At 36.2% G+C, this 15,181-nt stretch overlaps 1 protein-coding gene across 10 annotated transcripts in view; it reads right to left on the bottom strand.

Annotated features, from left to right (window-relative positions):
• Window positions 1-15,181, bottom strand: part of Gale (UDP-galactose 4'-epimerase) — a 58,756-nt gene that overhangs the window by 25,971 nt on the left and 17,604 nt on the right. The gene's annotated exons all lie outside the window — the stretch shown is intronic.

Genomic DNA, 15,181 nt, shown 5'->3' on the forward strand with positions numbered 1-15,181 from the left:
TATACAGTAAATATATATACCAGTTACAATTTAATAAAAATAAACTTTATATTCCTAGTCAGTACATGCGCTATATACAGTCATCTAAAGGGATAAGACAATGGCCAATAAATTGATGTGCATGCGATACCACGTGATGAATTCAAAATTACTCTTTCTGTAGATTACAATTAGTGGTTGAAACGTTTAGACACTGAATTTAATGACACAACCAATCAAAATTTATTACAAGTCCCCAAAGTTGTTAAGCTAACGAATAAGAAAGCGTTATAGCAAAACTTTGGTGACTAGTGTGATAAACAGCCCAATGACCCATGCCTTCCTGGCTATATAAATGTGTAGTGCAGCATTTTAATATCTTTTAAAATAAAATAAGACTAAAAAACATTAATCTATCTATAATACAAAGTAGCTTGATGACTGTCCGTCTCTTAAGATATCGGTAACCACTGAGCCGATTGGATTCTACTCTTCAGGGAATATACCTACTGGTCCTGTGGTGGTTTTAGGCTATTTTCGTGGGGAGTGGGACACCCCAAACCCCCCCCTAAAAAAAAAAATCCTCATCATTTTTTTTTGAGTATGCAGATGATACTAACTATTTGGTGCTGCACCACATGTACTACATTTTTGTTTTTGATTACCTCTTGGGGCAGAGCCCCTAGAGGCTAGGGGCTAGTACAAATATAAACCAAAAAGAAAATGGTAACGAATAAAATTGCTAATATTTATGATACAACATGAGACGCAAGTCTGTTAAGATCTCGCTAGGCATTAAAATGAATGAGCTATCCATTTCAGGGAAGCTTCGCATAGCCAACAGGGATAATTTAGACTATTGTTTTTTTTCTAAATCAATGTCTTAGTGGGTTCTAAACTATTTTTTTGTTGTCACGTTCTGATACAGAGTACCTATATGCTAGGAGCGAAACATTGTGGAATAGTCCCTTTCGTGGCAACGCCCCTTAATGGGTGATGCGTAGTAATTTTAAAATGGCTTTTTATAGGTTATTTTAGGTTAGGTTAGGTTATATTGGGTTAGGTGATTGCCCCACAGGGTTAGGCAATTGGCCCCACAGGGAAAAAAGCTACTGTGAAAAATAAAAAAATCGCCCCTGAAGGTTCGTTGCCACGAACGGGACTATACCTAAACATTGTTATTGATATACATTATACATATGCTTTGCTACTTATTGACACAATTGTCCTTTCTTTCTTGATACACCTTGTGAAATATAAATATCAGTAAAGTTTACCTCTCAATATACAGTAAAATTTTACAAACATAAGATAAGATAAGATAAGATTTATTTTCCTCAAAGGTACAACATATTTTATTAGATATATATCATATATTAAGGTTACTATGCTTTGATTGGTTTGATTCTTCTGATTTGTTATGTTTGATACAGGTTTGAAAACAATTTACATAATAACTATTATTAAGTACCTAGCATGGAATTGGCCGAACTTCGTCTCCACCTAGTTGCCAGGCCAGTTCGAATAGGATGAAGATAACATTTTACAAGAAAAATTCCATGCAACATTGTACCAGATAGTTGGCATAACCCCTTAAGGGTTGTGGAGCCACTGGTGTACTTTGACGCTTGCCAAGCCGATACAATGTTATATGTGCAAATAAATAATCTTAACAATAATGATAATAAAATACAATATCTTGCTGTGTATTTCAGACATCCTCCTACTATCAGTTGCAACTTCTCCAAGCATAAATTCGGAACAATTAAGGAACCAAAACCTTCAAAAGAAGTCGCTATTCCCGTTGTGATCCCTTATCAACTCCACCCAGACAGTTTCCTTTGTAACAAATTATTTTCATTATAGAGTGGAGTTTTGTCCGTGTCTAAGGACATCTCCACACTAATAATTACAGGGCAACAATAAATATCGCGACAACGCTGGTCCAATCCAATAAATAAAATAAAATAAGATACTCTAATGATGTGTCTATAGATAATAAACCGTACCTATATAACGTATTTAGGTACCTAAGTGAACAAGGTGTAATGATTGGTTTCGATTCCTACGGAATCTGAGTTTCATTTCTTGAGAAGGGATATAATAATCCACTAATGTACAAAATAAAATAAAATATAGGTCATATGCGATTCCTACGGAATCTGATTTTGGTATTTTGAAATAATGGGAGCGTGTCCCTAAGTGTGTAATGTTCGATTCCTCCGGAATCTGATTTTTATGTTTTGAGAACTAGTCACAGCATAGCTGTGAATGGGGCACCAACCTATAGTGGAAAAAAAAAAGGGGGGGGGGGATGGGAGAGGGGAGGGGAGGGGAGAGTGGTTTGTGTTCAAAAAACGTTTACATTAATCTCACCCTTTTTAAAAGAGAAGGGTGAAAGTAGGTCATGGTAAGATTAAAAAGACTGTGGCGTGCTGTCGCGCGCTCAATTTTGGTCATAGCTTAGCTTTTAGTGGAGTTTTAATCTTACTGTTGTTTAGGCACAAAAAATGTTCGGAGAGGAAGAATATCAACAAATGTGGCAGCCGCTACGCAATCGATTGACAATAACATATCAACGACTTCTCAATATAGTTAATGGTGACAATGTCAGCGAGGAAGTGCGTCGTGAGGTAGCCCGTCTACTATACCAGCAGGGTTATCTTGAAACCGAGTTGGCACTCACTCTGTACAACCCAAACAAAGACATGGAGTATCATGAAAATAAATTGGGTGAAATTGCTCAGCAGATAACTGCTCAAGAGGGGGCTTGTCTCCAACTTTAGCTCCAGAAAGTGGCCATTACCGGTTTAGACTAGTTATGGTCAAGTTCTCTACGACTTCATATACAAGATATCCGCAAAAATATCCGCAAAACATCCACAAAAAATCAACAAAAATAATCAACAAAAAGGTATTCACAGAAAAAACTGCAAAATCATTTACAAGATGTGTCTGATATGGCTATTAAAATAATTTGTTTTGTGAGAAACATTACTGTTAAAAATTTAAAAAAAAAGTTAATTTGTGTGCTTATTTTAAAATATACCATAAATTCATCAATTTTGTTTTAATTAATAAATCCTAGATATCTTACTATGAACTTTCATTAATATTATTTAAAAGAAATATGTAAAGTAATAGGATGTCTGTTAATATGTTGCTATGGGTCAAGCCTAATAATATTGCATTAGCATCAAAAAAAATAAAATAAAAATATAAATTAGTGAAGTAAAAGACTTAGTTAAGTATGGGAGGAAATTCAAGGAATTGAAAAGGTAGGGGGGAGGAGGGGGGGGGGAAAAAACGAAGGGAGAAAATGGGGCGTGGTAAGTGGTTTATTCACGGCCGTGGCTTCTTATCAGACAGACGGAGCGGCGCTTGTTGTTTGGTATAGGTAGAAGGGGGGGGTGGGGAAAAAAAAAGGGGGTGGGGGGAAGAGTGGTTTCCTGGTATAGCACAGAAGAATAAAAGAAAAGGGCGGGAGGGAAACAATTGGTTGTAAAGCATAGGGGAAAATACGCGGGAAACGGAAGTGGGGAAAGTGTATTACTGATTAATAAATTTAATTAAAGATTGCATAATGTATGGTGTTAAAACACAAAGGGGGTATAAATATGGGGGAGATTAGGTCAAGATTTAATTGTTTCCAAGATGTCAAATCAAGAAGAGGAAGTAGGACAAGGCCAAGGTGCTATACCAGGAGGAGCGCCGGAAAATCCGGTAGAGGCTGGAGGTGAGGAAAATGTTCCCCTCCATGCTCAGGTACAGGAGCTCGTCGCCATGCTCGATACAAGCGAAGAAGCAGATGATCCTGTACCCGTACACGGCGTCCAGCAGCTGTTGAACCTCGCGGCAGTGCCTGATCTACTCCCATTTCCGGGGGTAGACAGGCGCTGTTTAGACCTCTGGTTTATGGTCAAGCGAAGGTTGATGGGCGTCGTGTACGAGGGAGACATGCTGATGTGGAGGAGGTTCCGCAACGACGTCATCGATGAAGAAGTCCTCCGCATGATGTATGGGAACTATGGGTTAGTCGTGCGGTTAATTCAAGCAATGCCCACGTACGCCCGGTCCTTCCAAGCCAACATGGACGCCATCGCCGCAATGGACTGCCTGGTCACAGTCCAGCAGGACATCCTAGAGGAGCTGCTCAACCAGGAACCCGACGGCGCCGACGGCGACTCCAGCGACTACGACTCATAGATGGCTATGCCTTCTGTACAAGAGCTTAACCAGTCTGCGATAGTCATTTTAATAAATTTCGATATCAAAATTTGAATAAATAAAATAAATTTTCGGCCAAAATTCATCAAAAACTTTGTTATTTTTATTAGATAGATAGAGGTTGCGTGATTCGTTAGCTGCTGGATAAAATAATATAAAAGAAATAAATTATGGTTAAAATATGAAAACGATAAAATGGATAAAAAACAAACTATGCCAAGCTACTCTATACTTGGGTATGTGTGTCGGTTCCTACGGAACCTATTCGTTATGATTTGAGGTTAAGAAAATGCTGTTTTATTGAATTTTATCAAAGAAGTTTAATGCTTACAGAAAGTCGAGGGCTAAAAATAAAATAAGGAGTACGGATAGAAACTTAGTTTAAACAAAGAAAAATCTAAAAAGAACAGTGTAGATTCCACTTTTGGTATTAACCAATGTTGAGTAAAAAGAAAGAAAAATATTTGCATTTTAATTAAAACTCAATTTTGTTTAGGTAATAAGTAAAACATTTTTTCTTAAAAATATTTTTATTATCAATTAACTTAATTTCAAGTGGAAGGTTGTTAAAGATAGTTGGAAAAGAGTTAAGAGGGGCGTGCAGGAGAAAGTTTCTATTGGTGCCCGGTTCGTAAGCAAAGTTGTTCCTGTTCCTTGTGCCATACGTATGTCTGTCTTGAACAAAGTTCCAAGTGTTTTCAAAGATTTTAGGAAAAATGCCTAATTTATAGGCGTGCATGAATTTACAAACATTGAATTCAATTAATAGGTTGAATGGAAGTATGCCATTAGATTTAAAAAATTCAGCTGTGTGAGCTCTGCTTGGTAAGTTTTCAATTATTCTAATGGCTTGCTTTTGTAGTTTAATAATTGGTGCTAACAGATACATAGGGCAGGCAGTGAACAGGAGACAACAATATTCGATGTTCGACTTAATGTAAGAAGTATAGAGTAGCTTTAGGTGTTTTTTGTCCAACAAATGACGCATTACTTTCATACTATAAATTATTTTAGAGACTTTGCTATAGACTTTTTCAAGATGATAAGAAAATTTCATTTTCTCGTCTATTTGAATTCCTAAGTGTTTGATACTACCCTCGTTGGTACCGCTAACAAGATCCAACTTAGTAATTTTTGATTCATCATTTTCATTGTGATTGTTCATGTTTACATAAACTTCGAAGTTGGTCTTAGCTGCGAGCTCAGCGGGGGTGAGTATCTCTCGGGGGGAGGAAAAGACCATACATTTGGTTTTGTGGGGGTGTATGAGAAGCTTATTGGCGTTGTACCATTGGGTCAGTCTGGGGACAAGCTCCTTTGCAAGGTTTATTAATTGGATAATGTTCTGCTTTTCAATGAAGCCCACTGCGTCATCAGCAAAGAGATTGATTAGGATCTCTTCACTGCATGAAACAAGGTCATTGATGAAAATTAAAAAAAGAATTGGTCCCAGGACTGACCCCTGGAGTACGCCAATGATAATGAATTCAATAGTAGAGGAGAAAAGGCCCTTAAAAAATACACGCTGCTTTCTATTTGCATAATAACTACGGAACCACTCGAGTGCAACCCCCCTTATCCCTGAATTCTCTAATTTGCTAAAAAGGATGTCCCTATTTATCATGTCGAAACACTTCCTTATGTCCAGAAATATGGCCATACAGGAAGCGTTTCGACTGAGTGCTTGGGTGATCATTGTACTTAAGTTCAATACATTATGAAAGGTTGAGATCCCTTTCATGAAGCCAAACTGGCGATTGCTAAAAAAAGACTGATCCTCTAAAAACTTAACCAGCGTATCACAGACATATTTTTCAATGGGTTTGGAAAAGTTATCAATGAGACTAATGCCTCGATGATTATCTGCCTCGCTGAGTGAACCTGATTTGTGAAGGACAACTATTTTGGAAGTTTTCATTTTTTCAGGAAAAGTGCCATTTTGAAGTGATAAATTATAAACATGTGTTAGGGGAGTGGCAATGGTATCAGCACAGCGAGACAGAACATACATCGAGACATCATTGATGTCTGTGGAACGCTTAGGTTTAATGCTACGGATAATATTAATAACCTTGAAGGGGTACAATGGTTCAAAAAAGAGGGAGTCTTGACATGGGGGTGGTAAATATTCAAAAAAAATTTTGGGGGTGGAAGGAATTTCAGGCCTTAGGGAAGACCCAATCTGACTAAAATAACGATTGAATTCGTTAGCTATTTCTTGGTCATTTTCAATTTTGTTTGGGCCTACTTGAAGGTATGTGCACTCAGGGGAAGATTTATTAAAACCAATGACTTCTTTGAGAGTTTTCCAAAGTTTTTTCCCATCCCCATTTGCATCTCTTATTTGTTTTCTATAATAATCAATCTTTGCTCTTCTCACTTGCCTATTATAATTATTCCTATAGACATTGTAAATACTTTCATTTTCAATTGTTTTGTCTTTTAAAAAGTTGCTGTACAATATGTCTCTATGCAATCTACAACGCAATAAGTAATCTGACATGAAGGGTTGCTGGGGCTGGGTGCGTTTGTTTTTTCGTTTTTTTCTAACTGGACACTTTTCATTATAAAGTTTTAAAAAGGTTGAAATAAAGTTATCATAAGCAATGTTTGTGTTGTCTTGACTTAAAACATGGTTCCAGTTAGTGTGGTAGAGTGCATAGTTTAAGGCATCAAAGTTTTCATCATTCAATTCTCTTTTTTCAAAAAAATCTGGAAGTTTGGGTTTATTTACTTTTTCTATTCGGAATGAATTAATAATTGGCAAGTGATCGGAGATTTTTGAAGTTAAAACAAAAGATGACATTAGGTTTTGAATAAAATTCCCTACCCCGAATAAATCAAGAAGGGTTGCTGTGGTTCTAGTAACTCTAGTGGCTCTGGTAACAGTATTTATGATACCATTAAAAGAAAAGGATTCAATAATTCTCATGGAATTGCTGTTTATATTATTTATTTTGAAAAGGTCAAAATTGAAATCTCCTACAATGAAGTATGGTATGTTTAGTGCTGCTATTCTATCAATTAAATCCAAGAAAAGTTCAAAAAATTCTTCGATTTCAGCATTACTTTGATTGGGTGGGCGGTAGCAGTTTAATAAACAAAACTTTAAACCATTGTAGGAAATTTTTAAGCAAATAGATTCAAGAATATTTTCTTTAAATGAGAACTTATCAAATAATTTATCTACTTTATAATATCTGCTTACTAGAATACCCACCCCTCCCCCCCTATTATTTGCTCTGAGTTTGACATGCCAATCATAATTATTAATCCCATAGCAATCCATATTTACATCCTTATTTAGCCATAATTCTTGGAAACACAGAACATTTAAGTGGATATCGTGTTGCTTGAAGAAGTCTACGGTGGAGACAATATCGTTATATTTAGAATGTAATGACTGACAATTAATACTAAAAATATTGAGAAGGTTTTCGTTGAATGTTTTCAGTTTCTGTACAATTCCTTGTTCACTTGAAAAGACACAATTTATTCCGAATTCATTTTCGAAATCATTAAAGTAGTCACCGTAAATCGGATTCATAAGGTTTAGACCAACGTTATCGTTCAAGTTACCGTTATCCTGGTTAATTTGTTCATTAGGGAGGTTTGTCATAGTAGAGTTGGACCAGGAGCACCGCAGGAGGAATCGTTTTAACGTCAAGTATGGACATCTGAAACACAGTAGATATTAATGGACAAATAAAGATAGTTAATATACAGAATATTATCGTTGAAACGAAAAAAATTACTATATTTACTATATTTATTCCGATTTCGTTTAGTTTATGTGTGTGTTGGGGGTGGCAACACATTGAAAAGCTAGTTTAGTTCCCCCTACTCATTTTCATTCAAGTTCCATATATTTTATATGCTAATTAACAAAAACAGAGATATGGAGGTGACTGAGACCATAGTTTAAGTAAGAACATTAGTTTCAATTCAATTCATTCAATTTTGAATAATAATCATTAATCTTTAATACACTGGTTATATAGTATTTTAGCAGAAAATGATTAATTGAGAATGATTAATAGGCGACATTGACGTACGAACAATTATAAGTTAAGTAGTATATATAATATTATAGAGTTCACGTCATATGGATCAAAATTAACTCCAAAATATTTAAAATATTCCGAAAATAATAACTATGTTGAAAGTTTTATGTTAGGTACCTTTTTTCGCCGTTCAAGATACTTAACTTCATGTTGAGATTACCGCTTTAGTTGCTATACGCTTTGTTTTGTTGGCGGTGTCTCTCACTTCCTTGATTTCTCTGGATTTGGCCCTCGTGGCAACAGGATCAGAAGGTGCTGAGTCAACGGTAGATGCAGAAGATGCAGAAGAAGCAGGAGATGCAGAACATGCGGCGGCAGATGCGGCGGCAGGCGTGGCGGCAAGTGCGGCGGCGTGTGCGGCGGTAGGTGCGGCAGTAAATGCGGCAGGTACGGCGGCAGACGCGGCGGCAGGTGCGGCAGTAGATGCAGATACGGCGGCGGTCACGGCGGCAGGTGCGGCGGTGAGCACGGCGGCAGGTGCGGCAGTGAGCGCGGCGGCAGGTGCGGCAGTGAACTCAGCGGCAGCGGCGGCGGCGGGTGCGGCGGCGGGTGCGGCAGGTGCAAACTGTGCGGCGGCGGCAGGTGCAATGGCGGCATTTGCGGCACTAGGTGCGGCGGTTGCGGCGGTTGCGGCGGTTGCAGTTGCGGCATTACGTGCGGCAGAGTCAATTGGAGGGAACACAGCCAGGTCCTCAAGAGCTGGGGCAGGGGCAGACGTTGAATTATGCTGAACCGTGCTGGCTGGATGGGCAGTGATTGTGCTAAACTGTCTGGGGAAGTCATCCTCTGTTAAATCAGCTTGGTTCGAGAAGAATGTTTTCCTTTCCTCAGGCGTTAATTTGTTGAAACGGAGGATCGGCGGTGCTTCAGACAGAAAAAAATCCTCGCTTCCAGGTATGGGCAGAGCCATTTCCTTCAGGTCTTTGCCGAACGGGTTAAGGCAGCGTATCCAGCGGCTGCCGTTCTTGAGCTGAAATTGCACATATTGGCCAGCGACTTTGGCCCTTGAGATCTGGTTGGTGGCATATACGAAGGTCATTGTCTTCCTGTTGAGGTCTGACATATCTTGCTTGGCCTGTACAAATCTGTTGGGAAAGAACGGGACCGGTGACGCGTTATTCCTGGGGTTGAACCTCTTGATCTCGGCGTTGTAGCGGTCGAGCACAGCCTTCTTATTGTTCATCCACGCGTCGAGGTAGGATCTAGACATAAAACGAAAGATAAATACAGGGATCTGGCCCTTTGAATATGGGAGCATATGAGCACGCTCAACGATATCACTAAAATGTGAGGGGATATATTCTAATTCCCCTCGTTTAACGGCGGTTTCAAGGGTGGGCCTTATAATGTTTCTGAATATAACAAACTCTGTGATATTTTCACGGCTCCATGGCTGCTGAAAGTTCACTATTCTACAACTCCAATCGCGACATCTTTGCTCTCTTATCGAGTTTTGTAGAAGTTGATACTGTACGAAATTTTCCCTCGACGATTCGACAGAGTTTAAATAGTCCTTTTGTTGTGTAATTGTAGTCCTAATCGCTTTTTGCTCACTTGCGACTAATTTAGCGTCGACGAAATTTTCAATACCTTCGATAGATTGTAACTTAACGTTTAAATCTGAGACTCTCGATTTAATATCATTAATTTCGGTTTTATGGCTGGCAAAAGTACTATGGATAAGCTCATCCCTTACCTTGGCTATATTCGCATCGTATTCACTAAACTTAACATCCAAAGCTGCGTCCAAATTTGTTTTAAATTTTGACCAATATTCTGGGTTGTCACACGTACTACAGGCCATGATGAAATGAAGATGGCGGATCCGAGGGTGCTGAATGAGTGTGGGTCGGCTGACCAATAGTGGGACGCGTGAAAATGTTAGCCAATGGGAGAGCTTATTTGTCGGGAGTACTTTGCGCCGGTAGAATGTTGCCAGACCGATAAATTATCAAAAAGTTTTAGAGAGTGTCTTCACTATAAATTGTTCAGTAAAGCGATTAGGTTACACATAAATTTAGATTTTTTAAAATTAATTCATTTAGTGTTTTATTTTCACTTTTTTGTGTTAACAATTGACCGATACGTTAACACAAACACATTGCCAGGCCTAAATACGAGGTGCCCTCTGGCTACAGTGTCTTCCCTTTCCTCCAACTGCGGAGTGACCACGGGCAGTGGGGAGAGGGGAACTAGTTGAGAGAGAGGGGGAAGGTAGAACTGAGCTTAACACATGGGGTAGGGCGGGGAGAGCTTGCAAAATGCGTGTTCTCAGCCCGACTCTCTGAACTAAACTAAACTAAACTAAACTAAACTAAACTAAACTAAACTAAACATTTTATACTACATTGCGCATTTACAACATCCACGCCTGTTGCATTGACGATTTGTACAGTTTGTACTACGTTGTACACTCACTGAAGGCCGCACAAATTTTACTACCGATTTTTAGATGAACTCCAATTTAGTTCCCGAAAGTGTACCTAGCGTCCGCGTCCTATCTCGAAATTTGCTACTAGCTAAAAAAAAGCTTCAAACTTTCAAAAAAAATATTAAAATTTTAAACATTAAAATTTTGAATGTATAATGTATAAATCGCTTTGTTCTCACAAATTTTCGGAGTAGCTGAAAATAGGGTCTGCAATAATTGGGTTGTCTGCTGTACACTTTAGGAAACTAGGGCTCGAATAGGAAATCCATTTGGAGCTGATCGATTTTTACATGCAGTATTTCTAAAGTTTAAGCAATGCTAGTTTTAATAAAAATCCTCAAATTTATAACCTAACCTATGAGAGAGCATTTTTATAAAACTTTGGGGACCAGTATAATGTAATATCCTTTCGCTCCCTTATATTTACAAACCTACAGTATGTGCATTTTGACGGCACGTGACGGCCATAACCTTAATTAAAGCAGCGCCTGGGCCAATTAACAGGCATAACATATTAGCCTTCAAATTTCGTGTGGCTTTTAAAACTGTATTATACAAATTATTGACATAAATATAGTGGGTTACTTTTCCAACCAATACTACTAGTATTTTATAAACATACTCAATTTTAAAATTTACTTTTCCTTAAGCATTCCAGGTAAAAGTTTAAAATTTGTCGTTAAATATGTAATTTTTATTTTATTTAGTGGATGGAATAAGATATTCATTAATTTAAAAAGTTAGGTTTTAAATATGTGAGGGTTAGGTCTATGTAATAGAGAAAAAATAGCTTTCGTTTTTTTTACAGTTTTTTAAAGTAAACAATAACATTCCAAATTTTAGTTATTTTGCTTATTATTGAAGATTTTCAGTTCATTCACTTAAAACTGTTTCTTGACCCTTTAACCTCCCTTCTCCACTTTAATGAAGAAAAACTCTAAACCTGCGGGATTCTATCACTACTGGGCACTATTCCAGCGGGATTTGTTATACCTTTACTTGACCTTACCTACCCTTTTATAAGCATCAAAAATATGTTCATGTCCTTAAAAAATGAGCATGTGGTCCAAAAGCGATATGATATATTCTATATTTGTACATAAGTGATTTTATTATTTTATAATATATCTAAAGTATCACTTAAGATGTCTGATGTTTTGTTTATGTAATTTTTATAACATTTCACAGATAAAATTAAAAGCTATGGCGACAAAATTTAAAAATATAGGTTATAAAAACAAATGAAATGATTTAATTTATAATTTTTAAAAAAAATTTGTATAATTCCTGTTTTTTAACTTTGTGTCAGTAGCGTTTAATATAGGTATCAACGACTCAATCAACATCCTTCTTAAAATTTAAATTGGCTGTATATTTTGCTTTAAATATCAAGCAGCTTCGCTTTTATTAGACGTAATCTTCCTTTTTATTATTTTATTAATTAAATAAGTACTATTTATTTATTTCCCTTTTAAAAACATTTAATAAGTGTTTTACCAGTGGGAGATTATTAGTATTTCAATAGTTTCTTAATAGACAACAAGGATATAATGTTTATAAGTAGCGCAATGAGGGGAGGGGGTGAAATGGACAAAAAAATCAATTTGGGTATAATTGAACTTTTTGGGTAATGATGCAAATTTTATTTGAAGCGCACATAAAGTTTTTATCCCTCAAAAAATTAACGAGGGGTTAAAATTATCTTAAGAGGGTGGGTGGTAAGTAACTCAAAAACACACATCAAAATTTAATCGGTTTGAGGGAAAAACTAGTTAATGAGTAGCTACACATCTAAACACATATTAGATGCTTCTTAAGGTTTGTTTAATGTCAATGCTATGATGTATTACATACATATACTTTTACAGCAATACTTATACTTCAAATTTAGTATCTGATCCCATCCCCCTTTTCCCCCTTTTAAAATGTAATTTAGGACACATTATTTGAGGATTGGACTATCGACGACAAATTGGTGTACACCTCAAAAATGATAAAACAAAATTACCCCTTCTATAGATTAAGATTTTTTAATTGAAAAGTTTAAACAATTCTAGTTTGAATTATCCAATCGGGATTTGAACACAGTCGCCAAAGTTTTTGAGCCCGCTTAAAAGATAGTACATGCTATAAAACTTTGGGTGCTTGTATAATTATATCCTACAGTCTAATGTCCCTCACCCTCTCCCTGAATTTTAGATGTTACGGGCTCAGCAAACGCCCTAGAAAGCTTATAGGAAAGGGAGCAAATGATCGTCCATTTGCGGTAATAGGGAATTCACCCATATTTTTGTTAATACACTTATGCAAATATAATTTTGTTTGTTTAAGAATTTATTTTGCAACAAGCATGATATAGCATGCATATGCAACATAGCTATAAAAAAATTTCTAGAAAATGACTAGTATATAGCTTTCTAAGGTTTTCGATATCTATTGCTTTTAGATAATCTTACAGACATTTTAATGTTTAGTATATAAACTTTAATTGGGATATACACGTATGACCTTATGCATCATTACTGTTTAACAGTTTACTGTTAATTTTCTGCCTAAAAAGGGAGTGATAAAGGTCGATCGTTGACCTAAAACGAATGTCCAAACTTTTTGAGTAACACTTTAATTCACAGAAGTAGGGGGTAATCAATAATTTTGTTTGTCATTATTGGGGATATTATCAATTTATCGTCCATTATCTTATCACTTAAGATCCCTGTTTTTCTCCTATAATGCTTTTAAGATATGTTTATTTAAGGGGTAAGCCAAGTAAAGGGAAATAATAATGCACTGAAATAGCATTCTAGAAGTGTTAGATAATAAGCTATTACATGATATCTTTACTATGTACTTTTAAAAAGTAAAGGGATGACAACGTCCATAAAAAAAGTAAGGGTTTAATTTTATTTCACACGAAAAAGAATTATCCTATGAAGAAAGTAGTAAGACTTTTTGTCTGACCTTTAAGATCACACTAACCACTGAGATTTCATTTTTGAGAAGCTTCATATAGGTCCTATGATGGATATAGTCTTTCTTATTTGATTTTTTTGTGAATTACGCATAGGAGTGGTTTTAGTCTATTTCTCTGCATTCCCCTCCCATCCAATACAAAGCACCTTGATTCTAGGGTCGCAGTCCCTATTACTCAAGAGAATAGTAAATATTTCTGGGAGAAAAATTATTTTGGACACCCTGTATTATATTATGGATTGATGCAATATTTGATATTTGTTTAGCTGTATGTGTCTAAGTATTATTTAAGTGGACTAGCGGATTTGCCCTTAGACTTCAATACTTTTCGATTTCTTGAAAAAATGTTGTTTATATAAATTATATGTAGAGGATATTTTAAAGGACAACAGTTAGGATTTTGTTGTTTCATTTATAATTGCCATTTGTGTATTATCATGTCTTTGGTAACTTGTACACTGCACTGGGGGTGGTAGGGTTGTAAATTATTTCAACTGACATTATCCAATTTACCAATTTACCATTATTTTTTCTGTCTCTTTCAATAATAAACATTTCCATGCTGATATCCCTTAATTTCTTTGTTGCTAAAATAATCTCGCAAAAAAACCCTGTTTTTTTTATGTAGCGAAGATAATCTAGTCTATACATTATTTGTTCGTCTGTCTGCTGGTCATGCTTCTGAGCCATAAAAATTTTATTTCAAGGTGTCGTTGAAGCAGCTTATAGCAGGGGCGTCCAAGCTTTTTTACCCCCCCCCCCCACAAAAAAAAAAAATTTACCCCGGGGGGGGGGGAAATTGGCTTGGGGGGGGAGGTAATGACCCCCCTGAAATCTGTTGTCAGGGGTAAATTTTATTTGCCCCCCCAAAAAAATTTACCCCCGGGGTAAAATTTTTTGGGGGGGGGGATAATTTAATAATGTAAAAAGGTACCTACCTAATAATAAAATACTATTAAATATTCAGTAGTAAATTTTTTTTTGGATTTTTTATTTTTTTTTGGGGTGGGTATTTTATAAAAAAAAGTGACGTCATACAATAGAAATGACCAATGACAGCCAGTATGCATTTTACCATTGGTCAATTAAATGTATAATGGCCTATCATTGGTCATTTCTATTGTATGACGTAATTTTTTATTAGACACTATAATATGCTTCTGCTTCGTGATTTTCTTTAAGTTTATATTGTTAGCATGTAAAACTTTTATGTTTCTGATATTAGCGAACGTTTTCAAAAATTAATTTGAGCTACTTAGATTTTACACCCCTTTGTGATATGTATGATAGTTATTGAAGTGTATGGATGTTAAGAATCTATAGTAAGGTACAGAAATGAATTCCCATGTCTGAAAAGGGTACTTTTCAGACATGTACTATGTTGAAACTTTATTATAATATCAAAACTGTAGGTACTATCACAATAAGGTTTTTATTTAAAATTTTAAATAAGATAATGACCTAAACATTTTTCAGTATGTATTTTCCTTTAATATAAATGTATGTGTGT

This window comes from Acartia tonsa, chromosome 6 (genome assembly GCF_053477335.1).
Source record: "Acartia tonsa isolate MP-2025a chromosome 6, ASM5347733v1, whole genome shotgun sequence".
Classification (NCBI taxonomy): domain Eukaryota; kingdom Metazoa; phylum Arthropoda; class Copepoda; order Calanoida; family Acartiidae; genus Acartia; species Acartia tonsa.